This window comes from Peromyscus leucopus, unplaced genomic scaffold, assembly GCF_004664715.2.
Source record: "Peromyscus leucopus breed LL Stock unplaced genomic scaffold, UCI_PerLeu_2.1 scaffold_150, whole genome shotgun sequence".
NCBI classification, from domain to species: Eukaryota; Metazoa; Chordata; class Mammalia; order Rodentia; family Cricetidae; genus Peromyscus; species Peromyscus leucopus.
Window position 1 is genome coordinate 175,893 of NW_023504666.1, and position 27,262 is coordinate 203,154.

A 27,262-nucleotide genomic window follows, 5' to 3' on the forward strand; every position below is an offset into this window, starting at 1 on the left:
GTTCCCAGCACCCACATGGTGGTTCACAGTCATCCATAACTCCAGCTTCAGGGGGTCCAAAGCCCTCTTCTGACCTCATCAGCACCAAGCATGCACATGGTACAAACATACATTTGAACAAAACACTCATATGCATAAAAATGAAATAAATCAATGGATGGTGGTGGCACACGCCTTTAATCCCAGCACTTTCGAGGCAAGAGGCAGGCAGATCTCTGTGAGTTTGAGGCCAGCCAAACAAAACAAACAAAAACCCTGAACTTATTAATTCAGCTTGATTGGCTTATTGCATTGGCAGAGGAATACCCGGGATCCAATACTTGTCACAAATAAACAAAAGTAATAAAAGGTTAAATTTTATTATTTAAGCACAACACATACAATCTAGTTGACAGAGTGGGAATAATTCTTCAAAACCATTAGAACCCTTTCTCTCTATTGGTGGTAAAGTTTAGGGAGTGGAGGAGTTGGTGCAGCCTGGTATAGAAAATGAGTAAGAACTGCTTCCGGTGGCCCATTAACTGCATTCCTTGAAAGGGAAAAATGCATAATTTGTTAACTGAGTTACATAATTCCAGTGACATCATTTATAATAGACTTGTACAGACTGAACTGATCAGGTTGTAAAGGGCTTTGAATGCCACACTAGGGAGACTGGATTTTATCCTATGGCCATTGTGGGTCATGAATGGTTTTACAGTCATATATGACTTAAACAAATTAACTGCAGTTCCAAATGTCTGTCACCATGTATCTGTTTGGGGGTGGAGTTTGTAAAGAACCATCAGTAAAAGCCGGTCTTCCCTGAAGCAAGCTCTTGTTGTGTTTCTTGTTACTCATGCTCAGGAGAGCGTTAACACTGACTATGTGTATTGGGAAGATGTAGACACAGATCTGACAAGTCCTTTGTAGATATCTGTGGAGCATATTCAGAGCTCAGAGATGCACACATGCTCTGGCTGGAGGGAATCAAGGAAAGCCTCCAGGAGGAAGTCGGTAAGAGGAAGCCAGTTTCTGAAAGAGTAGAAGTGAGCGAGCAGATGAGGAAGCTGGAACGTGGTGAAAATAGGACTCTGTGGGCAGTTTGGCTATAGGGGAGGGTCAGGGCCCCATGCTAGAGAGCTTTATGTGCCAGTCGAGGGACTTATGTCTCCTTCCTGAAGGTGATGGCAAACTATTAAGGGCTGATTAATAACAGGATGATGAAGCCATGATGGATATCGGTTATTGTGGCTTGAAGGAAGCTATGGAAAGGGAATGGATGGTGTATTTTCAACCCCGCCCCCCTCACAGTTTGGCAAACGATTCATTTCTGTAAATGTCATCCGGTGATACTGGTTGATAATGCTCGTTTGGTCTTTTATACATCTTATAATTTGCCGTCTGTCTCATTTTAATGAGTTACTTAGGTTGCTCTCTAACTCACTAGGTTGGCTTTGAACTCCCTGTCTTCCTGCCTCAGTCTCCAGAGGGTGGGGATTACCGAACGCTCCCCCACATTCTAGGCTGGATCCTTTACCAACGGATTTGTCTATTGCCCCTTTTGACTGACAGCTTGGTGGTCAGGTAAAATACACATGGCGGTGACGATAGAACATTTGCTTGGGATCGTAAAAAAAAAAATGTTTTATCACTTTAAATTTACTACAGAATGCAGAAACTAAGAATCACTATGTAACTAGCAGGCCTGGTGAAGCCTAGGACAAAAGAAAAAAAAAAGTCTGGCTATTCGGCAACGCCCCTTGCCTGGGTTGGCAAGGCAACTGCTACCAGCCAGCCAATCGGTGAGATACTCACCTGCGGGGCGGGGACTCCCCAGGAGCCAATGGGAGGTCGGGCCGATGGTTCCGCAGGCCAATGGGTTGGGCAAGGGGCGGGCTCTTTGATGAAGGGCCGGCGGTGGGAAAGATGGCGGCGTGTGTGAGACCCTCCTGGTGGCAGCGGTGGCGGCTGCGCGCGTGGGCTCGGGACGGGGCCAGGCTATGGCTCCTTCTCCTTTTGTTGGGGTCTGTGCAGGGGCCGTGGCACGTCAGGCGGGCCAAGCGGTGGAGTACTTGAAACGGGAGCACTCGCTGTCGAAGCCCTACCAGGGTGAGGCGCCCGGGACGAGGTGGTCGCGCAGGGGAGGGCGGGCATGGGGACAGTGAGCTCGGTCAGGTAGCTCCGCAGACGCTGTCACCAGCGGGAGGGGCGCCCCCGAGGATCCCCGCTGCTTCGATGAGCCAACAGGTCCCAAGGACAGGGTCCGCCCCCACCCCCGTCCCTCTCCGAGCGCTGGAAGTTTCTAGTAGGTCTAGGCAGAGCTCTCAGATGTCACCAGTGTCGGGCTCAGGGGAAGGAGTTTGGATTTGGACAGAAAAAGTACGAGAAGGAGAGAGAGAGTAAGCAGGGATGATTGAGGACCGTTAGCGATGAGCCAGTGTCGGGATGGAGAGGTGGCTGCCCTAGAAATAAAAGCAGGGGAAAGAACCGGGTAGAACTTGTCGGAGTAAGAAAAGAGAAACAAAGTCTGTTTTGTGAGAACACCTGCTCCTTCCCAGGCCGCGAGCTCTGATGATGAAAGAGGCTGCTTAGCTTTGCCCTCTTCGGGGATTCTAGGTCTCTAAGCACAGCTCAATGCCAGAAAATTGACACAGGTGTCTACAAAGAAGAGAAATTAGTGCAGAGAGCTTAATACGAGTTTGTTTTTCCCACAGAGCTGCGGATATGGGGGTGCAGAAAACAAGATTCAAACCGCAGAAAGCTACACGCTATTGCTACGATTTCATTATTTAGCAAGGTCTACCGAGTACCTCCTTAGCGTTGTCCCTGCTGACACTATGGGTTAGACAGGGTTCAACCTGGAGACACTTATAGTTCGAGACTTGGGAAGAATCAGCTTCACATTTGAGAGACTGATTTTAAATGAAGAATATGATTAAGCCCACAGCTTTGAGGGTCAGTCTCTTTTTGGTATAAATGAGAAAAATCTTGCTGAAGTTGACCTCCACATAAAATGGGAAGACTGGATCTGAACTATGGTTACTGTGCCATGCATAAATGACAGCTCTGAGGTGCGTTGGGTTCACCTGAAGGACTTAGGTGAAGGAAGCCTGGTGTGATGGCAAGCACCTGTGGTCTCAGGTTCAAGCAGCTAAGGCAGAAGGATTGCATGAGTGCAGGAATTTGAGATCAGCCTGGGTAACATATTAAGATCCATCTCAAAAAAAAAAAAAAAGGTTTATTTATTAATACTGAAAAAAAAAAGATAATGGCTGCAACTTTGGTAGGATCTGTGTGGCTTTGTGAACTAATTGATGAAGAATATGAGTTGATGTATTCCCTCCCATAGTGTTGGGAACGAGCAGTTCTTCGCTGTGGAACCTGATGGGCAATGCCATGGTGATGACCCAGTATATCCGACTCACTCCAGATATGCAAAGTAAACAGGGTGCCTTGTGGAATCGGGTGGTAAGGCTTCCTGTGTTAGGACCCTGAATGTCCTAAAAAAAGCTCAGAAGTGACTTTGGTTTTACCATCTTTTCCCAGTGTCCATCTTCTAAAGATAATACAAGTCTTTAGAGGGCTGGAGAGATGGCTCAGTGGTTAAGAGCACTGTCTGCTCTTCCAGAGGATCCGGGTTCAATTCCCAGCACCCACAGCTTTCAAAACCAGTTCCAGGGCAGCTGACACCCTCACGTAGACATACACGCAGGCAAAACACCAATGCACATAAAGTAGAAATAAATAAAAAAAAGTAAAAGTCTTTATTTCAGAGATAATGGTGAACTTCATAATAAAGAAATCAGATATTTCTCTGTTGCCCTGTTGTTAGGCAAATAATTCAGCTTTCATTAGCCTGACATACCATGTTTTGTGGTTTAATAGCTTAAATCTTATTTAATTACTTTGTAAAACAGAAAACTATTGTTTTGTTGCTGTTACTGTTTTTGTCGTTTGCTTCTTGTCATGTAACCCAAGCTGTCCTTGAACTTGGTAATAGCCCAGGCTGGCCTCAAACCTGTGATCCTTCTGATTCAACCTCTCTGCTCTGGATATGGTACTATGCACTTGTAGTTGTAGTTACTTGGGGACTAAGGCAGGGAATCAGTTAAGCCCAGAAATTCAGTCTCAGCCTGGGCAACATAGCGGGACACTACCACTAAATATATACTTGCTAAGAAGCATTGAGAAATTCAGCTGGGTAGTGGCGCGCACACCTTTAATCCAGCACTCAGGAGGCAGAGCCAGGCGGATCTCTGTGAGTTCAAGGCCAGCCTGGTCTACAGAGCAAGATCTAGGACAGCCACCAAAACTACACAGAGAAACCCTGTCTCGGGGGAAATAAAAAAAAAAAAAAAAGAAAAGGAAGAAATACATATATCCCAAACTTAATCCTAATAGCCTTCCCTCGTTTCAGTCAAGAGTTTAAGTTTCTATTTCAGTGTGACAATCACTTTGAGCTATTCTAGTCGTTGTGTTTGTCCTCTGGACCCTTTCTAGTTGTCTTCCTTGAGATATGATGGCAAGAAGTAAGCACCTGGTATGGCTGCACTGTGTTTTGTGCAAGTGTAAGATGATCCTTTTCGTTTTCCAGGTCCTTCCTAAACATTCACAACCATGTTACTTTTAGGGATGACTTTGGCATCCATTGATATTTTCTCCTGGGCTCCTATAAATGAGGGTGGGAAAATCTTACACTCCCATGGTTTTTCTCATTAGCTGTAGATGCTGTGAGTGGGTCTCATAAAAGAGGACTTTCTTCTCTTTTTTGTTCGTTTTCTCTGAGAGCTCTAAAGGAACAGAGGGCTAAGAGCACTTGTTCTGTGAGCCATCTGCACAGGCTGGCCCCGTAACCTAGATTGTAGTGCTGAGCTCAATATGGGCATGGCAGAAAGATGCTAGAATCACTTGACTGACTTGGATCCTAAACCCAATTTGGTTACCCAGCCACCATGAGCCCTAGGCAGGTCGCTTAGCCTCTCAGTTTTCTATGCCTTCACCTACCTGTTAAACTGACTTCATGAGACTGTTTGGCTTGCCTGTCTGAGTTGTCAGACAGTGGACACGAAAAGACTTGGTGCAAAGTTTACTACAAGAGTAACAGAAATATATGCTGTTATTAGACCTGCTCTCAGTTGCATCCATGTACAAGGATTAAAGCCTTAATCTATAAGACTCTCTGATACCTATATTCTCAACAGAATGAAACCAAGAATTATTTTTGAGCTATTAGAGTAGGATATATAGTTTGTGCAAGTGGTTCTCAAATTTGGCTGTCCACTGGAGTTTATGCCTGGATCCCATCCAGATTTAATTGGAATAGGTTGCAATTTGGTCATTGGGTCTCTCCCTCCCTCAAGGTTTCTCTGTATAGCCCTTGCTGTCCTGGAAATCACTGGAGACCAGGCTGGCCTTGAACTCAGAGATCCACCTGCCTCTGCCTTCCGAGTGTTGGAATTAAAGGCGTGCACCACCACTACTGGCTAGGTCATTGGGGTTTTCAAACATGCAGCAAAGTTTCAGAACCACTGTTAAACAAAACTGTATAGCATTGTGATACCCAAGGCCAAGAATTAGATACCTCCTGACTCTGTCCTCTGCCTTGCCTTCTTCCAGGGCTATCATACTGCCTCTGGCTGCAGGACGGCTTTCTGCCACTGAAGTCTTTCTTGCCCTGAAAGCTAAATGAAACAGCAGAGAGATAACCGAAAATGAAAAGACAGAATAGGACAGACTATTGGAGATATCAGGGCTCCCTGCTGTGAAAAAGTTCCAACCTCTTTTCATTTTGACTCTGTATTCCTAATGCTAATTCTTTTGGATGACGTCCCAGGAATTAAAAACAAACAAACAAAAAACTGAAAATGATCAAGCAATGTGTTGCTCAAGGCCAGAACAGGCTTTGGAAAGCCTTTGGCTGAACCTGGCCAAACCCGGCTGAACCCTTCCCTCCTTCACAGATTTCACTAGAACCTCCCCCAACCAGATACTGTACTCACTGTGTTCCTCCTGAAAACACTAACTGTGCTGAACACTTAGCCAGCCACTCACTGCTTCTCTGTTTTTATAAGGTTTTTGATACTCAATACCAAAACTGGACAGAAGTCTGAGTGACACCCATCTCCTTAGTCTGTCCTCCCACCCCCAAGAGGTTGTCCCAGTGGAAGGGGATGGCATTTGCCTCTGGCACACTTAATGCTTCCTGGCCATGGGCACAAAGGTTTTGGGAACTGTTGCTTACTATTTGTTCTCTTGGGAACTCAAGCTTGCCCCTCAGCTTGGCCAAATGCCAGCTTAGCTAATTAGAGTTCTTCATAGCATCTGCTAATTACCCCTGGAAACCTCTTAGCTTTTCTTACTCTTTTTTTTTTCTTTTTTTTAATGAATGAGGCTTTGACCTTTCTTTGAATCCCAGCTTTTTAGAGTCCTTCTGTCAGAGGAATAAGCTTCAGTTGCAAACAGGTATTAAGTCAAGCCTCTTTACCCAGTTGACTGAGATGCGCTGCTGGGTAGATGTCGATCATGGGAGACTAACATGCCTTTTCCAGCTTGCATGTACTATCCTGTTTCTGCTGGAAGATGTGAGGATAATCAGATGGTTTACTTAACCCTTTATACACAGTACCTTAAACAGTTGAATGGCTCAGTCTGTTCAGTTTTATGCAGGAGTACTTCCAAAGTCTTAGATACCATTTTAACTTTAGCCTTGTTACCAAAGCCACTTTCCAAGTCTGTAGATTGCTGCTGAGGGCTAATGGGTTTCAAATTTCACACTCCTCCCTTACACCTCTGTCTTCCTCATGTTAGCCATGTTTCCTGAAAGACTGGGAACTGCAGGTGCACTTCAAGATCCATGGACAAGGAAGAAGAATCTGCATGGAGACGGCTTGGCAATCTGGTACACAAAGGATCGGATGCAGCCAGGTATTAGGGACCCTGGGTTGCTTCTGCATGGGTGTGTCAGGACTGTTTATTCCTGTGACCTCTTTTTGAGAAGGGCCCTTCTAGTTTTCTCTCTTTTCATGTCTGTAAATGAACATTAGCCCATTGAGTCTCTAAAATGGGGTTTGAATCCTAAGCAGTCTGACCTTGGCTCATCCTGCGATGATTTCTTGCTTGTTGGTTTCTTCTGTGTTTCCCTGTGAAGCCTAGCCATTGCTGGCTGAGTGCACACTGGAGGCCAGTGAGCTGGTTTCTTCTGGACATCCACACTCAACAATCTCAGCACTTGAGTTAAGAGAAGAATTTTTTTCCTTGCTGTTGTTGGAGTCAGTGCTCCAAGTGGATGGCAGGCTGAACCTGATTTGACCTGATCTCTTGCAGCGAGAAATAGAACTTGGGAATTCAGTTCTCTCTTGGGGGCATAATCTTCACCGGGTGTTGTTGAAGCAGAATTCTGTAGGTAGGAGGTCTTAGCAACCAGTTTGGATCAGGGAGCTACTGTAGTACCAAACAAGGTTGCAGTGGCCTTCCCTCTTTCCTGCCTTCAGCAACAAACAACTTGAGCTGTTCGTGGGCCCAGCTGTCGGTCATGCACTTTGCTGGGTGCTTTTGTGTGTGTGTGTGTGTGTGTTGTGCGCGCTCATCGTAGGAAATGCTTGGGTCATTTGACTATCACCGTTTCCTCTGCCATATAAGATGTTAGCCCTTTGTCAACTCCTGGCTTTATGTCATTGTTCATCATCTCTTCTCTCTCTCTAGGGCCTGTGTTTGGAAACATGGACAAATTTGTGGGCTGGAGTGTTTGTAGACACCTATCCCAATGAGGAGAAGCAGCAAGAGGTAATGGCGAGTGTCAGAGCTTTAGGGCACCACACTGATCTGTCTCACAGTTCTTCCCTCAGGGGCAGTTGTGCAGGAAGAGACGGGAGAGGCAGTGAGGCCGCCATCTGTTGACACTTCCGAAGTTAATGTCCTTGGCATTTTTTGTTGTTGTTGTTGTTTTCCTGGAGAGGACTGTTGGTGATCCCAGCAGTCCTTCAGGAATAATGTCACACTGGTGCTTTTTCTATAGTGCCTGCAGTGTTCTCACTCTTTTCCATAAGTAGCCCCTGGAATTGAGCACATGTGACTGGTGTGTTCTTGGCCTCCTAGGTTAGGGCCAGAGCAAGGGGAAAGATGAGTGCCTGGAACTTTTGACCATTTAATGTGTACTCTCTTTGGCCACTTGCCCTGTCCAGCATCTTTAGCTTCTTTTGAGGCAGGTCCTGTCACTTATAAGGAATGGTGTAAGAAAAAAGAAGTTGGTGAAACCACAGCATTTATTTATAATAATAATGTCTCCTATGTAGCCTAGGCTGACCTTGAACTAATCATAATCTTCATCCTCAGCCTTTTGAGTCCTGGATTATAAATGGGGCCACTACACCTTCCTCAAATCTAACATTCCTGTTGGAACCCAATGTCTAGACATCAACAGAGCTTATTGACCATCCCTGAGGGTTCTTTAGCACTTCCTTAACTGGCACAGGACTATTATCCTCTCCTGTGGCATTGTCATCTGATGGTAGAAAAATGGCAAGTTGTTACTGGGTACCCTACAGAAGGCAGAGTTAGTAATGGAGATGGTGATCACTTATTGTTCCCCAAGGGTTTATCAGGAAAAGTTTAAAATGTTGACCACCATACATGCGACACTCAGGTATACCAGTCAGGATTTCCCACTGTTCACGTTAGAGGAGCTGGAAAGTGAGACCTATGTTAGGTGAGTGACCTTCCATTGTGGGTCAGTTAGAGTTGTGTTTCATGTTTCCTCTGGGCTCCTCTTGTTTCCAGGTATGTCACACCCTTGCTAGATGCCAGGGCCTGGGAATTCACAAGACCAGAATAGTCTCTGTGCTCTGAAGTGTGGAGATTGGTGGAGACTCCGGGTACTTTGAGAAACAGTAGACTCATTTGAATCATGACGTGCAGTTCGTGGTGGCCACAAAGCCCTCCTCAGGAGATATCATTTACACTGAGGTCTGCAGGATAAGGAGCCAGTGTCCAGGATGAGGAAAGCATATATTAAGGCACTCTGAGGGGTATAAGAAGACGGGGTGTAAGGGAATACAGAGCATCAAACAGAGGCTAGAAAGAAAGCTGCCAGCAGCCTTTGTGAGGTTACACATTTGGAGCTGCCTTCTTGACTGTTCATTCTCCTCCCTCTTAGGCACATCAGCCACACTGAGACTTGTGTGCCTAAGTGGTTGGTCAACATTGAAACAATCACAGTGTGATCCCTCTTTAGCAATGACTAAACGGAGAAGCTGTCTTGTTTAGGCAGCAGCTATTGTAGGCTCTACACATTTTGAGGCTTTCTTTCAATTCTGACGCTTTCCCTCCACCCATTCCGTTGTCTCCTGTCCATTGAGTTTTTCTTGAGAGAAGAGACATTAGGTAATTTCATATGTGTGATTTCAGTTCTTTGAGCTTCTATTCAGTCCAGAGAATGTAGAAAATTTGTCTTCTTTTTCCATGTCTGGAGGATAAAATCAAATATGTTTTGTCAGTGTATGGTTTACGTCTTATGTGCAAGGTGTGCCAGGCTTTGTTCACGTGTATTATTTCCTTGTAGCAACTCTTTGTCACAGTTATTACCATCTCTGCTTTGTGGTAAGAAAACTGAAGTGCAGAAGAAAGTTTGTAAAGCTTGTTGGTGTCTTAGATCTGACTCCAAGAACTCCACTTCCATTATTTTGGCTTCTTAGGTATGGTAAGAAAAGCAGAAGTGACAAAAGGAAGCCCAGGCAAACTGGGCTCCATCAAAAGTAGTAACTTGGGACTGGAGAGATGGCTCAGCAGTTAAGAGCAGCAGGTCCTCCTGCAAAGAGCCTGGGTTCAGTTCCCAGTACCCACAAGGTGGCTCACAACCATCTATAACTCTAGTTATGTGGATCCCATGCCCTCTTCTGACCTCTGCTGCATGCATATGGTGCACAGACAGGCATGCAGGAATGACACTCAGACACATAAAATTAAATCTAAAGTTAAAAAAATCTTTTTGTTTGTTTGTTTCGAGACAGGGTAGTTTTGGTGCCTGTCCTGGATCTTTCTCTGTAGACCAGGCTAGCCTCAAACTCACAGAGATCCGCCTGACTCTTCTGGATTAAAGGCATGTGCCACCACTGCCTGGCCTAAAATTAATTTTTTAAGGTAATAATTATGTGCTTCAAAGCACACTATCAGGAGGAGAGCTGGTGTCAGAGCTCAGTTAGGGGATTTGTCCTCATGTACAAGGCCCTGGATTCAGGCCCCAGCACTGAGAGCACACCAAGAAAGTGAAAATCACCTGTAGGGTGGGAGAAATACATGCAAATTGTACTAAGCCATTTCTAGAATATATAGAGAATTATCATATAAATAACTTGTAACTTAAAAAACAAGCCAATAAAATAATAGGCAAAGGGTCTGAATAGATATTTATCTCTGAAGGAGATAAATAAATGGCCACTAAACATGAACAGATGTTCTACGTCATTAACTTTTGGAGACACAGATGAAAACCTCAACCACTAGAAATGCAAGTGAAGAGCTGTACATGTTGAAAGGATGTGATGTCATTTGGAACCCACGTATACTGCTTGTGGATGTATAAAATTATATAGTTGGAAAAACAGACATTTCTTCAGATGGCTGGAAGATAGAGATTCTCTTAATCCCATGAATCCACTTACATATGTATAAGCCAAGAGAAATAAAAGCATCCACGGAAAAAGCTTGTCCACAGATGTTCATAGCAGCCAAAACAGATACAACTCAGATGTTTATCAGCTGAAATCCTCAGTGAGAACAGAAGTATTGCTGTGGGTTGCAATGTGGGTGACGTGGTTACAAGAGAAAAGCCAGTCACAAGGGTCCTGCTTATTGTGTGAGCCCATCCTATGAACTGTGGTCAGATCCATAGAGACATGGTAGATGAGTGGTTGTCAGGGCTGGGGCTCTCAGGTTGGGAGGGACAGTGGCGACCAGTGGGTACCGAGTTATGGAGTTATAAAAATGTTCAGAAATTATGATAAGCATCACCCTAACTTAGCACATACCAAAACCCACTTTGAAGTGGATGAGTGGTATATGGATTATGTCTCAATGTTGCTGGTTGATGTAGAATGGTTGAAAGATGAGTCCCCAGCCTTTTGGCACCTTTTGGTCTACAGCCTGTCCACTGATGAACATGTTTCCCATGTGAACCCAGATGTTGTGAGCACTGTGGGAACTTGTGGCACCCTTGGAGCACAGATGTCTTCATTCAGTTGAAATCAGAGTCTAGTGGCAAAGACTTCCTGGAAGAACAGAAGTACAGCTGTTGGGCAGGCTTGCCCTCATTCTGGTCTGTGACGTGTTTGAGCCTCACCCACGGGAGGTAGAAGCAGCTGCTGGGCGGTGAAATGAAACAGCTCTCCAGCTGTCCCAACTAAGCTAGATTAGTTGGGTTTTGAGGACTTCCCATACACCTATAGAACTGTATGTACATATATATGCATTTGTTTTTTCCTCCTTTTAACTGGAAGAAAATTGACACAGTGTCTTAAAGACACATTCTAAGTACCTAACACTGTCTCGCCCCCCCCAACACACACACACAACACAGGCATACAAACACACATGTATGATGTATGTACACCTTGTGTTCCCTTAGTCCTTATCATGATAATGAAACTAATCCTATTTGGTCTTTTTTACTTTTGGCCCAGAAGTCTTTTTCTTTCTCTTCTTTCTTCTTTCTTCTTTCTTTCTTTCTTCTTTCTTTCTTTCTTCTTTCTTTCTTTCTTTCTTTCTTTCTTTCTCGTCTCTCTCTCTCTCTCTCTCTCTCTCTCTCTTTCTTTCTTTCTGTCTCTCTCTTTCTCTCTTTCTCTTTCTTTTCTTTTGTTCTTTCTTTCTGTTTTTTGAGACAGGGTTTCTCTGTGTAGCCCTGGTTGTCCTGGAACTCACTCTGTAGACATATCTCAGAGATCCACCTGCCTCTGCCTCCCAAGTGCCGGATTAAAGGCATGCGCCAGCAACATCCAGAGTTTTTCTTGTTACAAAACTTAGTTGTGACTCCATTTTTTTCCCTTCAGTTTCCTAGTTCATGATGATGTTCAAGTGTACGAGTGTCATTTAGGGACCTGGAAGTAACCACTTTTTCCATATTCTTTGTTTGAGGAAGTTGAGAGTGGAGACGAGAGTCACTGAGTTAGTGGGAGGTTATGGCTTTGGGCTGATGGAGTCCTGTGATGAGACTTGGCCTGATTGCTGCTGCTCTGAGTGTCATGGGCACTGCTCAGTTCTCCACGTTCCTTCTGTGTGGGTTCCTGCTAAAGAGCACCGCAGCCTCGGGTTGGAAAGGGATAGGTGCAGCTGAAGTGGCATTGAGTGCTGAATTTCCTGTCTGAGGTTATGTGCACGCCTTGGGAGGAGCTTGGCTCCCAGCAGCATCCAGTAGAAGAGCCATTTGTTTTGTTACTACAGGAAAATCCAGAGCAGAAAAAAAAGACAAATCTACACAGACATCCTTTTACAAACGAAAGTGTCGCATCGTGTAGCAAAGTGTCTAAAAATATAATGTGAAACTCTGGACCCATGAGTATAAAATACTAGATTCAGATTAATCTTTATTTTGAGAAAAGTTTTAGATTTCTAGATTGTTAATCCATTAGAGAGTTCTAGAGTATACTCTTCTGATACTACCCAGGCTGGTATCAAACTTCTGGTCCCAGGTACTCTTCCTGCCTCAGCCCCCTGAGTAGCTGGATTATAGTCTTGGACCACTTTACCCTAGCCTGTGGCCTTCGTGTGTCTCTGCATGCCCACGCTTGCTCACACTTGGTGCATTTTATTTTTTCCAGCTAGCTAAGAGTAATTGTTACATATTGCCTCCTTAACCCTAAATACTTGGTTTTTTCCTAAAACAAAACAAACAAGGATTATTGTTACTCTTAGTGATCATAGTCAGGAGTTAAACATGATGAGCACATTGTTACACATCTTCAGGCCTAACTCAGATTGCCAAATGCCCCTTTATGTCCTTTTTAGCAAAAGAAAACCCAGGTCCTATTTTAAGTTTTTCAGCTGTTAGATCGCTCCTTAAAAAAAACAAAAAAAAAAAAAAAATGACTTATTTTGTATGTGGGGTAGATGCATACATGTAAAGGTCAGAGGTCAGCTTGCTAGAGTTAGCTCTCTCCTTCTTACCTTATGAGTCCCAAGGATCAAACTCTGGCTGTCAGACGTGGGTCAAGTGTCTTCCCCCATTGAGCCATCTCGCTGCCTCTCTCTCTTAGTCTTTAAACCTGAACCACTCTGCAGTGTGTCTTTGTGCTCAGGGTACATAAGCGTACCGTTTACATACCTGACTTTTCTTTAAAAAAAATTGAACATTTGAAACTTTTTTTTTATTTTATTTTATTTTTGGTTTTTTGAGACAGGGTTTCTCTGTGTAGCTTTGTGCCTTTCTGGAACTCACTTGGTAGCCAGGCTGGCCTCGAACTCACAGAGATCGCCTGGCTCTGCCTCCTGAGTGCTGGGATTAAAGGCGTGCGCCAACCACCGCCCGCCGAAACTTTTTTTTTTAATACACAGGTCTTACTTTGTATCTCTGCCTGGCTTTGAATTGAAGCAATCCTCCTGCCTCTCCCTCCTGAATATTGGATTATAGATATCCATTATACTTGGCTGAGAGAGACTTCTTTAAAAATATTGATGATAGATTAGTATTGCAGTATGATTGAGTTGGGGCTCTGGGATCTGAATTACTTGATTTCAGACCTTAAGGGCATTACTGAATACCACTGTTCTCTTGGATGAGAATTCTTACCTGTGAAACGAGGATACTGTGGGTCACAGAGATGGCTCATCTGTTAGAAGTGCTTGTCTCCTGGAGTTTGACCTCCAGGACCCACATGTGAAAGGAGAGAGCCAGCTCCCTCAAGTTGTCCTCGGACCTCAAAGTGCACCACAGCACACAGGTGGTCCCTTTCCTTGCAAAATAAATTCAATTTTAAAAATGAGGATCCTAGTACTGGCTCCTAGGAGTGAGAAGTAAGTGAAAGCATGTGAACCCATCACTGCACACAGTGTCCTGAAGACTCGGCCTCAGTAAATGCTGCTGTTCCTTCTGCTAACTGGATTCGTCGGGAACATTTGCAGACGTCCTGGCAGTGGCTGCTGTGGCCGCCTTCTCTTGTCATTCCTTTCCCGCCCTTGTCTTCACATCTCAGCTGTGGAGCGTCAGGAACGTATTAACAGTTGGTGGCAGGTAAAAAAAAGGAAAAGAAACTGAGCCAAATGTTTCTGGACATTTTGGTGGTCTGTGCCAGCAAGGAAATTACTCCCTCAATCATGAATGTTTGGCTTTGAATAATATCTAATCTAAAAATTCATTAATTTAGCTATTAAGTGGCCGGATTTTTATTGACTTCCTCCTGAATGCCAGGCATGATGCCAAGTTGTGCACCCACCTCACCTTCTTCCCATGGTCAGTCCTGTGAGCTATACACACCACTCTCCCTGATCCATAAGCATAGAGATGTGAGGGTCACATAGCTCACCCAAAAGTATGCAGCTATAAGCAGTGTAAGATGGTTAGCACCCAGCTCTCTGCTTCCAAAGGTCCTTTGTACTCTTTTCTGTTAGGTGATCAACCTATGTGCTTTGAACTGTAGAATTTTAGCATCGAATCAGAAGTCCAAAAGTTCATGTGTGTCCTTTGGGGAGATGGTGAGAGAAAAAAGGGTTTCATGTATTTGATGCTGGCCTGGAGTTTGCTATGTTAACCAAGGATGACTGTGGACTTAGAGGCATGTACCATCATGTGGTACTAGTTTTATGTGGTACTGGGCGTCCACCCCAAGGCCTTGTGCAGTCTACCTAGATCTACATGCCAGCTCCCTTACAAGCAGCTTTTTTTTTTTTTTTTTTTTTTTTTTTTTTTTTTTTAAAGCAAAGTGAAAGGAACTGATTTTATTAAGAAAAGTGAGGGACTGGAGAGATGCTAAACAGTTAAGAGCACTGACTGCTCTTCCAGAGGACCCCAAGTTCAATTCCCAGTACCCACATGGTGGCTCAAAATTGTCTGTAACTCCAGTTCCAGGCTTCTGACACCCTCACACAGACATACATGCAGGCAAAACACCAATGATCAGAAAAGAAAAGCGAGAAAACTCCCGAGTGGGAGGGGTCCAAGGCTGAATCATCTTTTTAATGAGAGTACTGTAAAATTAGCTAGTAGAATCTGGTGGTGGTGCCTCATACCTTTAAACCCAACACTCTGGAGGCAGGCGGATCTCTGAGTTCGAGGTCAGCCTGGTCTACAGAGCAAGTTCAGGACAGCCAGGGCTGTTACATAGAAAAAAAACGCTGTCTCGAAAAAAAAAAACCACAACACAACAAAACAAAAAATTAGCTAGTAGTAGAGGGTCATTTTAAAAAACCGTGAATAGCTCCGTAGAACCAAGTTTGGAGACATTTCCTGTGCTATAGACAGTGTGCATTTGGACACAAGGCATTTGGGAACCCCTTGTTTTTGGTGACTCTGACATTAAGAGTGAAACTCCCACCTTGCTTAGATCGGTGTGACTTTTTTTCAGAGTTTGGTTCCAGCCTTAGGACTGTCACTCTGCTGCCATGTGATCAGTGGCTATGCAAGAAACACTTTAAGAACTCCTGACCAGGAGCAGAAAATGAACTGGCATTCAGCAGCTCACTGCTGTGTTAAGGTTAAGAGTTGAAGGCATAGTGTGAGTTGCTAAAGCAGACAGATGGTAGCTCTGGGGCCATGGGGCTCAGTGCCATCTAGTGCAGTATTTACTTTTGACTGCATGTCATGGTCTTCCTGAGGCCGAGGATGTGGCTCAATTAGAGTGTGTCGATCACATTCAGGAAGTCCTAGATTTGATCCCCCAGCACTGCATGAAACTAGGTGTGGTGCACATTCTTTATTCCCAGCATTTATTTGGGAAGAACAGGTAGGAGAGGAGAAACTCAGTCATCCTTGGCCATACAGGGAGTTTGATGCCAGCCAGGGCTATGTGAAGCTCTGTCTCAAAAAAACAGAACTAAGAATGAATCCCTGTGCCCCACTCCAGACTGCTGTGGCATCCTTTGCCTAGGGTTCCCTCAGATGTGTAAAGAAGCTCCTCCAGGTCGACTCAGGCACAGCTTACCACCTGCCTATTGCTGGATGATCGGATGTCACACCAGCCTTGAGAAGAGTTGGGCACCCTTGGCTAAGGAGTGCTGTCCTAGGCATTCTGCAATTTTAAATTAAACTTGTGATTAGAGGTGATAAATGAAGCAAATCTTGGGGTCATCAGCACACCCCAGGGCACTTTTTAATCCCTTCCTTTCCTTAATTGTTCACCGAAGTTACAAGCTTTCTGAGAATCCCATTTCTGTTAATTACTTAATGACATGCTGGCAATTACCTTGCTCGAAATGACAGTTGAGCAAGAGTAGCTTTATGGTGCCTTACCATCATGGATGGACTGCATGCCTCTCGGGTCCTGGTACGCTCTGCTGTGGTTCACAACATCTGGGGAGCTGCTCTGGGGCTGTCATCCCCCCCCCAGTACCCTGATCCGTGAGGCTGATACACTGTCGTCGCCTGGCCTTGTCTTGCACCAGCCTCTTCCCCACTAGCCAGGTTTCAGGTAGACCTGTCTTCTGTGAGTTCTCAACACGCTGACCTCTTGTTCTTATGCACCAGATCACGTGTCGATCCCTCTAACCACCTGGGTCCCGTCAGAACAGAGTTCCCTTAGCCATCATATTGCCTTTTTGTTTTCATCATAGCAGCTATTGTCTGAAATAATTCATTTATCTACTTGCTCTCTGTCTCTCCCTCTCTGGGTTAGCTCTGAGACCAAATACCAGTCCAGCCTGGACCCACCGGCCCCCAGCATTTCCAACAGTGCTGGCTCTTACCATAGGTGCTCACTAGGATGAGAGGAATGGATGCTTTGGGACCCCTTCCCCCACCCTCAGCCTTATAAACCAGGCTGAGCTGAGCCTGTGGGGGTTTCTCTCAACGCTGCAGTTTAGAGCTCTGGAAAAGTTGCCCGAGGCAAAGCTAAAGTGCCCTCAAGCCCAGTGATTTTCTGAATCTTCGGCTGCTGCGCTCCCACAGAGCTTCACCCTGCCCCCATGCTGTAGGTGAGAGTGAACGGTTCTTTGGAAATGTATGTCCATGAGGCTCACTTAGAGAGGAAATGATCCCTTTGGATTCGAGGTAATTTCATGGTCTCATACAGTGGGAATTTTGTTTCTGGGCAAGAGCTGTATCCTGAGACCCTGAGCAGTACAAGACATCTCAAATTTAGAAGAGTTTAGTCTTTTTTTTATATATATATATATACCCCCCATTTCCCACCCCTGACTCCTGCTGTTGCTGTAGAAATTACTGTGTTCTGGGAGAAAATAACCCAGTTGTGTTTGGGCAGTGCAAGATGGTGTGTTTTATATTAAAGCTGCGAAAAGCCCCAGGTCCTTCCATGGGGTAGAGAGGCCTTTGTAGTAGACGCCTTTGAGAATCTGATGGTAGTACCAGGCAGCCTCATAAAGTTGCAGACACCTTGCATGTACTGCTGGCACATACTGTGAGAGCTTCAGGAACTCACTGAGTGCCCTTTGTGGACCCTAAAATTCTGTTTGGAGATTTAGGTCGGTAATTCATCCACCACAGCAGGGTCACAGCTCTTCCAAGGCTGTCTCTTTCTGACTTGGTCTCCTGTGTTCTGTGTCCTATCTTGTTTCTGTAATAACCTGCTGGACCCTCTCAGGCCCAAGAGGCGCTATTCTCCAGGAGTCCAGGTACCCGGTTCTTGACTCCCCATGGCCATCCCTTATTCTCATGTGTCCATCTGACATTTCTTGCTGCTTAGAATCCATGTGGCTGTTGTCTCAGGAGTTCCGAGTCTCTGACTGCATTTCCCCTTGCATGTTGACTGGGACGGTGTGGAGCTTGTCCATGGAGCAGCATGCCCTGTGTTCCCTCCCCTTCCATCACCCTGCCCCTCTGCATTGACTTGCACTGGGATCATTCTGGAATGGTTAGCTCATCGGTTGTGAGGAGGAATTTACTTCTACAGCTCTGTTGGAAATACTTTCTTAAGTAGTGGAAACCCGAGTAGGTAACGTGGAAACGTTTACGTTTTCCTATATGGGGGATGTTGCCCTCTTGCTATTGGCAATCTTGGAAGTTATGTGTGGATGGGCTGAAAGTCTTGACTAAGGAAAGTGGTTGTGGCTAGATATGCCCGCCCAGAGCCTGTTCCCAGCAGTGTTTTGGGGTCCATCATTTGGCATCATATACTGGTAGGATTACAGTCTGAAAGGAGCTATCCAGACTGGAAAGGTTTCCCTGCCCACTCAAACAGGTATTTTCAGAATACCTGCTGTGTGCAAAACACTTTGCTTGGGCAGAGGGATGGGCTGAAGTGGAGACCTGGAAGATGATTTTCCTTTTTCAAGCAGCAGCTGGGGAGAAAAGGTCTCTGTCTGTTAAAAGGAAACTGCTGGTATCTAGGTACCCAATGCGATTGTGGGGAGGAATAGAGTCAAACTCCAGAGTCTTGCAGGGCCACTTCAGGTCTACCCTAGGTCTGGAGCAAGGAGCATTACTAACATCGTGTGGAGCTCAGTGCTTCCTGGGTCCATGTCCCTTGTGATCATCTGTATGTGGGTGCTGGGGGGGAGGGGTGCTTTGAGATGAGGCAGGGTGGTTTGCTCATCCAAAAAGGTGCTAATTTCCTCTCACTCATATGCAGGCATTGCTAAGAGCTCTCCCTCACCATCTGCTTTTCCCTCCCTGTGTCCCAGCGGGTATTCCCCTACATCTCAGCCATGGTGACAACGGCTCCCTCAGCTATGACCATGAGCGGGAGCGGGATGGGGCCCACAGAGCTGGGGGGCTGCACAGCCATTGTCCGAAATCTCCGCTATGACACCTTCCTTGTGATTCGCTATGTCAGAGGCATCTGACGGTGAGTCCTGTCTTGGAGCAGTTGGTGATATGCACTACCTTTTGCTCCCGTGGCCTGTCCCTGATAGATCTTTCCTTTATTCTAGATAATGATGTGATATTGATGGCAAACACGAGTGGAGGGACTGCATTGAGATGCCTGGGGTCCGGCTCCCCCGGGGCTATTACTTCGGCACTTCCTCCATCACTGGGGATCTCTCTGGTATTGCACTGTGCTTCCTCTGCCTCAGTTGACCCCTTTTGTCAGTACCCAAGGCGTGGTGAGGCCTTCTCTGAAGAGAGCCAGATGAAGGCGTTATGGGAAGCCATGCACATGGCTTAAGAATGCTGGACATTGCTGTCTAGATCCTGTCCAAGCTCCAGTCCAGGCCCTCTCGGACTAACTCAAGCAGTGTGTGTGCCCTTGTCTAGGCAGCTCTTGGAGCCTGTGAGCCTGTGTGAATGCCTCGCTGCCCTGCCCCTTCCGGCCTATCCTGTTGTCGGGCTTCTCGAACTGCACTTACCACTGTGCCCAGTTCCCTTCCTCCTCTCAGAGCTGTTCCTCCACTCCGTCGTCCCTCTCCTAAGCAGCCTGCATCCCTCCTGGTGCAGACTTTTGAATGGAGCGTGTGTGCAGTTTGCCAGCCGTCTGCCTGCTCCCGAGCTGCGCTGGTCCTGCATCTCTCTGCCCTGCCATCTGTGCTGCTCTTGTACCAGCAGCCCCTGCCTCCTTGCCATGCACAGTGCTCTGGGCTTCATATTCTCTGACCACTCCTCAGCTCATTTCCCCGGCCCGGCACCCCGAAACGCCTACCTTCCTTGACTGACATGCCAACACTCACTCTACCTAGTTTTGGCCCAGGCAGCCAATTTTTAAAAAATCTATAAATTTTTAACCTATAGTTAGTGTAGTTTTTTTTTGGGGGGAGGGGGGGTGGTTAGTTGTTTGGTTTGGTTTTAAGACAGTTTTACTTTGCACCCTGGCCCTGAGCTGGCGATACAGCCGACCTCCACCTTTTACGTGCTGGAATTGCAGGCATGCATCACCACACCTGGCATAGTCTCATTTTTCTTCTTCAAGGACTCGTTGAGAAAGTTCAGTTATTTCTCAGTTGTCCCAGGCTTTATGTCCACACACTGTAGAGAGCATTGCCCTGGCTTTGTTTTGAAGGAAGGAAGACAGAGAAGGGCAAAGGAGAGGAGAAGAAAGGAGGAGGCCAAAGCGGGAGGTTCTCTGAGTGTAAGGCCAGCCTGGTCTACAGAGTGAGTTCCAAGGCAGCTAGGGCTACATAGTGAGACCCTTGTCTCAAAAAACAAACAAACAAAAAAGGAATTAAGAAAAGAAAGATGAGCTGGATTACATAGCAGTTCCAGGCCAGTTTGAGCTACAAAATGAAACCCTGCCTCAAAAAAAGAAAAGAAAGGAAAAAAGGCTTTCCTTTCTGTGTAGCTTTTTTTTTGGTTTTTTTTTTTTTTGGGTTTTTTCGAGACAGGGTTTCTCTGTGTAGCTTTGTGCCTTTCCTGGAACTCACTCGGTAGACCAGGCTGGCCTCGAACTCACAGAGATCCACCTGGCTCTGCCTCCGAGAGTGCTGGGATTAAAGGCGCGCGCCACCACCACCGGCCTGTGTAGCTTTTTTTTACATTTTTTGTTTGTTTTGTGAGAGGGCCTATGTAGCCCAGGCTAGCCTAGGACTTGCTATGTAGGCCAGACTAGCCTTGAACTCAGGATCTTTGTGCCTCGACCTCTTGAGTGCTGAGATTGCATGTGTGCACCAAACCTGGCCTGCCCTGGCTTTTTATCTTGTCCTATAGTTTAAACTTGATTCTGACAGCAAAAACATTTTTTCCAAATGAAGATGAAGGCAATTTCTTCTGCTCTGGATTTGTTGATGGTTGTAGCAGACCAAGGAGCTGTGGATGTGTCCACAGAAACGATCAGAAATCTAGGCTAGGCTCAAAGGAAATAAATATCTGAATATCAACCCCCCCTGAAGGGAGCAGAGCTTCCTCGAGAATTAGTTGAAACCAGATCTGAGACAAGAAATGTTACAAGCCTGGAACTGAGAACAGCCAGGAAGGCCATATGTAATGGCATGCACATTTAGTTCCAGCACTTAGGAGACAGGGGTGGGTGGATCTCTGTGAGTTCCAGGACAGCCAGGGCTACAGAGACAGACCCTGTCTCAACAAATCAATCAAACAAACAAATTTTAAAAAGCCCAAAAACCAACTTAACAAAAAAAAAAAAAAAAAAAACTTAAAAAGAGAAGTCAAGCAGTAGTGCTCACATCTAGAAGGCTGAGACGAAAAAGTCACAGGTTTGAGGCCAGCAGCTTGGGCTACATAGTAAGACCCTGTCTCCTAAACCAAGCAGAGGCCAAACAAACAGAGGAGAGAAGTAGGACCTGGGTGTGGTATCAGACACCTGTAATGCCAGGACCCAGGAGCCTGAAGCAGGAGCCCATCCATCAAGGGCAGCCTGCACTGCACTGTAAAACTGTCTTACACACTAGTACTTCTGCACATGAAGGGAGACCTAGTCTCTAGTTTCCTGATCTCCTTCCTAGTAGCTTCAGGGAGATCAGGGCCAGAATTCCAAATGGCCACAAAGAAGCAGAGTTTGGGGGAGCAGCATCTTTCACGTAAGTAATGTTGCCCTGACCAAGGCCCATTAAACAGATGGTGGGGGACCATTTCTCTCTCTTGCCTGTGTGTGTGTGTGCTTATACTCCACCAAGAGGACTGTGGTGCTGCTGTGTCTCCTTAATGCATGATAGAGGATTTAGTCATCTTCAGTGCTTTTTAAGGTTTTAAATTTTTGTGTATATGCGTGCGTGCGTGCGTGCGTGCGTGCGTGCGTGTGCGTGCGTGCGTGTGTGTTGTATGCACGTGTGTGTGCAGGTGCCTATTTAAGCCAGAAGAGGGCATCAGATTCCCCTGGAACTTGAGATGCAGATGGTTCTGATCCATTTGATGCGGGTGCTGGAACTGAACTCTGGTCCTCAAGCAAGTGCTCCTAACCACTGAGACGTCTCTCTAGCCCCAGTTACTTTCAATATTTTTAGTTTTTTTCATTTATAATATATATATGTGTGTATATATTTGCCAATAAAATACATAGGATACATAGAATATATACAGTTCCTTATTCTTTAGATGAGGCAGTGATGAGGCTTTACCCTTTTTTTCAAGAAGTCTGGTTTTTGTTGGGTTTTTCTGTTGTTGCTTTTGAGAGAGTCTCACTGTGTAGCCCCCCCTGGCCTAAGTCTCGGAGGTGTAGACCAAGTTAGCCTTGAATTTGTATCAGTTCTCCTGTCTCTGCCTCTCAAGAATTACAGGCATGGGCCACCACACTTGGCTTTTTTCTTTTTAATTAATGCTGGTGTCACAGGCGTGCACCATCACAGGGGCTCACGTGACACTTTGATCCACCGTGTCATTGTCCTTCATACCCACCGCCCCGGCACCCTGTCTTCGTGCCCTCCTGATAGTTTTCCCCTCTAGTTCCCAAAGGAGAGAAAACACGCTCTGTTTGCCTCATTTCCATCTCCCTCCTCCTGTTAGTCAGTCTCCCTGCGCCCCTCAAACAGTTCTCTGTCTACTTGAGATTTCAAGGTGGCTTCAGGTCACTGCCGTCAGTGGATCAGAGGTTTGAGCCCGGATACTAACTCCAAAAGCCCTCTTGAGGCAGCTGGAGTAATCCTCCGTACTCTCTCCTCTAGATAATCATGACGTCATTTCGCTGAAGTTGTTTGAGCTGACTGGGGTGAGGACCCCAGAAGAAGAGAAGCTGCATCGAGATGTATTCCTGCCCTCAGTGGACAATCTGAAGCTACCTGAGAGTGAGTGTGGGATCCTGGGAAATGGCCCATGGTCAGGGAGGAGGTTGCAGTGTCCATGGAGTCTGGGGTGACTGGCATCTACAGCTGTCAGTTTGGTCTGTCTGTCTGCTCCTCTGAGGCACATGGAATGCCTGCACTACCTTCCCACCTGTCCTGTAACAGGCAAGCAGTAGCATGTGGGCTGCTTCCTTTTTAAATTGAGCCATCTGGAAAGGGGGAGTCAGGGCTTTGGCTCCCAGCAGTGGGTGTCAGAAACCAGGGACTGGACAACCTGTTGACCCATTGTAGGATGGGCTCCATATCTCTGATTTCTTTTTCTTCTTCCTCAGTGACTGTACCACCAGCACCCTGAGTGGCCTGGCCCTCTTTCTTATCGTCTTTTTCTCCCTGGTGTTTTCTGTGTTTGCCATTGTTATTGGTATCATACTCTACAACAAATGGCAGGACCAGAGCCGAAAACGCTTCTACTGAGCCTGCTGCCATCCGTCCCTCGGTGATGTTTACCCATGACGTGTGGATCTGAGCATACAGCCCGGGAAGTCTGCCTAAGTCACCAGCTGCTCAGGGACTGTGTTCTGTCACTGGGACTTTGAATGCAGTGACCCTGCATTCTCATGGTCATCCACGGGAACATCTCACTGGCCCAAGATGCCACCCACAGGGCCAAGCAGCTGTGACGTGCCTTTCCCTGCAGGCCTTCTACTTCGGAGTGAAAAGACATGGAAAAATAGAGATTGTGATGCCTAATCACAGAGCTGGGCAGCTCTCCATGCACGGACTGCTGCATGGTGGCAGGCCTTCCACTTCATTTTGAAATTCCCAAATAGAAAACCAGAACTCACAACCCGGAAACCCACTTACTAGTTTTTTTGCTTTCTCTTTCTACTTGAGGAGCTCCTTGGCAGTGTGAATGGAGACTTGTGCCGTACCTGCCTCCCCGGCCTCTCTGTCTCCCCTCACTCATTGTCCTTTTTGTGTGCATCCTGAGCTAGGAAAGACATTTGCTGCTCCCGTTAGGTGGCCCTGGGGCTCTCTGCGTTAGCTCATTGCTTCAGCCTCTGTTCTGTGCTGGGTGGATCTTGTTCCTGTCTGTCCCTGTGCTTTCCTAATCAGAGCTCTTCAGGCCTTTGGATCGTTTGGCTAAAGGTTGTTACAAATCAAGAGAAACTGGACAACTTTACAGCTGCTGTGAGATTGACTGTGAAATCATCCAGGTCCAGGTGTGCCACAGAAAGCAGCGTTCATCGCATCTGACCATGTGGAGGTGTTTCTGGACCCCTGGAGCCTGCTTAGCTGCATGTTTTGTTTCTCATGATTCTTGGGATCCTGGTTTGAGTGTTGGAAGTGAAAAAGCAGCTTTCTTATTCCCTGGACTTGGACAGGACATGACCCGGAGAGATTTGGCTTCTTATTGAGAAAAACAGTTGCTGATCTCATGTAACAAATCTCTGTGAACGAAAGCCCTTCATCCTCTGTGTCTGGAGATGTTCTGATCATTGAGCTGCACAGCTTGAGTGCAGTCCTGTGTGTATGTCACCCCTATTATACTGCCTTAGTCTACAGATGTCACATATCTGCCCTGTGATTAAATTGGTTACAGGCTAGTCTCCCTGGAGAGCCTGAAACTGAGTTCTCTGGGTCTCTGAAGCCCAAGGAAAATTCTTAAAGGACTGATGGAACAATCACGAGTCCTGGCTCAGTGGCTTCTCTGGTGGGCTTAGTGGGGAGGCTCCAGCCTTTCCCTGAGCTCTTTGGGAGGCTGGAAAGCCCTCATGCTCACCCCTCAGCCCATCCGTCCCCAGACTAGGAGGAGAGGTCACCCTGGCTGCAGATGGCTGTTCATCTTCTCAGGCCTCTGGCTCTCCTGTGTGTGTAATTCAGCAGGATAGTATGGTGGGTGCCCTTATGCAGGAGAGTTCAAAGTGGGGTGCAGAGAGCCTCTTCCTAACACCTTCCTACAGTAGCAGGATAGCTTCAGGGGAGCTAGGAGAACTGAGAACAATGGTAGTTTTGTCCATTTTGAGCTCAAAAGGAGGGGGAATGGGTCCATGTGGTAGAGGACCTAAGTGGGCTGTTGAGATGACGGTCATAGCAGTGGACCGAGAGGATTTTATCATGGGAGCAGTGAGAGACAGAGTCAGTCAGGTTTGTGGGATTCCTGCTCATGCACATCTTGATGCTTTTAAAGAAGGCCAGGTCCCCACATAGCCTGGGATCCAGTCTTTTCCCATTGAGAAATGTATAAGAAAACTACCTGTGCCGGGTGGTGGCGGTGCACACCTTTAATCATAGCACTGGGAGGCAAAGGCAGGTGGATCTCTGAGTTCAAGGCCAGCCTGGTCTACAGAGCGAGTTCTAGGACAGCTAGCACTGTGCAGAGAAACCTTATCTCAGAAAAAAAAAAAAAGCGCCACCATTCAGCATCATACATCCTGCCTCAGCTCTTGCTTTTTGTTGCAGAAACCAATGTTTTTCATGCAAGTGGGGCTGTTTTTCTAGGCAGTGTAACCCCAGAGTGTGTGCTGGAGGAGCAGCGCCTGGTCCCTGGTGTGGCTCTTGTGCATTCATCCAGGAGTAAAAGCCATGGCCTCAGTATATGACTCACAGTTACCTTTCCCTGATTTTCTCTGTCAAAGCCTCCGCACATAGAAGAAATCCAGGACTAGACAGGGTGATTAACGTGGATGGCGTCATTCCCAAGTCTCAAATGAAGAGCTGCCTCTTTCTGCCTTTCACATTGTCTTTAATCCCAACCCCCCAAGTGCCAAGTGGCTTTGTTAGAAAAACCTATTTATTTCAGTAGGAAATGAACAGCTCTGCTCTTGTTAGAGGTGGTCCCTGTAAACATTTGAGTCAGACTATGCACAGCCCTTTGGATAGATCCTAGAAGACTCAAACAAGGATCTGCTAGGAAGCCCAAGGGTCAGGGTGCTTGGCAGGAGAGAAAAGTCAGGTCACCTAGCCTTGTGGACCTGGAATCTCTGGGACGACATCTTTCATGTGATTCCTGGGTCCTTAGAGGAATGTCGACCCATTGTCTTTTAAAGGCCGTAGTTTTGAGCCCTCCATGGAAAAGACGGTAGAGTTGATACTGCTGGTGTTTACTGAACCGATGAGGTTGACTATTTTAATGGGAGGATTCAGCCGAAGTTCAGGTTTGATCCAGGCCATGGCCAAATAGTTCTAGAGAGAAGAGACACCAGAGTAGCCTGAAGTAGAAACCTAAATGTACTCTCAGAGCTGGCAGGAGTGGCCGGCGCCCTTGCCCCTTCCCAGTGGCCAGCACTCACCGGAGTCGAATAGACGAAGTTGAATAGTATAATCCCTAGAACCAGCACCACCGCACAGCATATGATTTTGGTGCGGTAGCGTTTCCAGAAAACATAGCAGAAGTTTTTAACAGGTGACTGGTACCACCAGGTGTCATTTCGTCTGCCCAGGACAGCAGATGCCAGAGAATGGAGGGTAAGAGGGACCTTCAGGTCAAGTGATCCAGAGCCTTTGCTCTTTTTTTTTTCTTTTTAACAGACTGGGGAGCCCCTTACACCCAACCCCGAGTCTTATTCCCTGACTCTAACTTAGCCATGTAGGAGGAAGTAACTATCCCTTTCCACGTGGAGGCCCACCAGTCACCACCCTGTACAGAGGAGGAGGCAAGGGCTTGGTGCCTCTCTGCCCCACAGGGCCCTTACACGGGAGGATGGGTGTAGGGAACTGGTTGGGTTCTGACTGGCCTCGCCCGGCTGGCCTGATTAAAGCTTCCCTCTCTGACAGCATCTCCAGAGTCATCTTCACTTTACCCTAGAAAGGCCAGAGACAAGAGGCAGGGGCTGCCCCGGTCAGACAGTAGGGGCAGGGGCCTTCCGGGACCACTTCCCTACCTCCACAAAGGAAGGGGGCTCTGGCTAAGGTTCCAGAAGTCTGCTAGAGCCAGGTTAGATGGCATCGTGGCCCTGTTCCCTAAACACCTTCCCCAGCTCCTACCGACAGACGCCACTTGTCACCATCGTGGACCTGACAAGGCCACCATCCAGTTACATTGGACTTCTTAAAGAGAGAGATGCGCTTCGGTTGCATGGAGGGCCATTTGCTGTCCATTTCCATCATCTTGAGGGAACACTGCTTGCTGCTCGCAGCCGGAAGGGGCATGTCTGATAAATTCAGCTCCAAGACCCCTGAGCCCAGAGAAAGACCACCATCAGCAAGAGGAGTGGCTTGTCCTGTGTCACAAACCCTACACCAGGACCTCACCCAAGAAGTCATCAGGGGAGAAGAAGTCATTGTCCCATATCTGGATGATGAGCCGGGCTGGAAACTTCATTGATGTGGGATCCAGGCTCCATATGTAGTCCTAGAGGACAGCAGAAGGCTGTGTTAATGGCCGGCCTCATGGACATTGCCTTGGATGCCCATCAGTCCACTAGTCAGTAATGACAGACTAGCAAGGAAGAGGGGTTCTGCCTGAGGACTCGTTCCTAACTTCCGGTCCCAGCTTGCAGGTCTCTGAAACGAGGGCGGA

General features: G+C 46.6%; 2 pseudogenes; one reads left to right on the plus strand and one right to left on the minus strand.

The window, feature by feature from the left end:
• Positions 1-6,896: 6,896 nt before the first annotated feature.
• Positions 6,897-23,484, plus strand: LOC114690520 (annotated as a pseudogene).
• Positions 23,485-25,469: 1,985 nt separating this feature from the next.
• The window catches only part of LOC114690551, a 56,793-nt pseudogene continuing 55,000 nt past the window's right edge, over positions 25,470-27,262 (minus strand).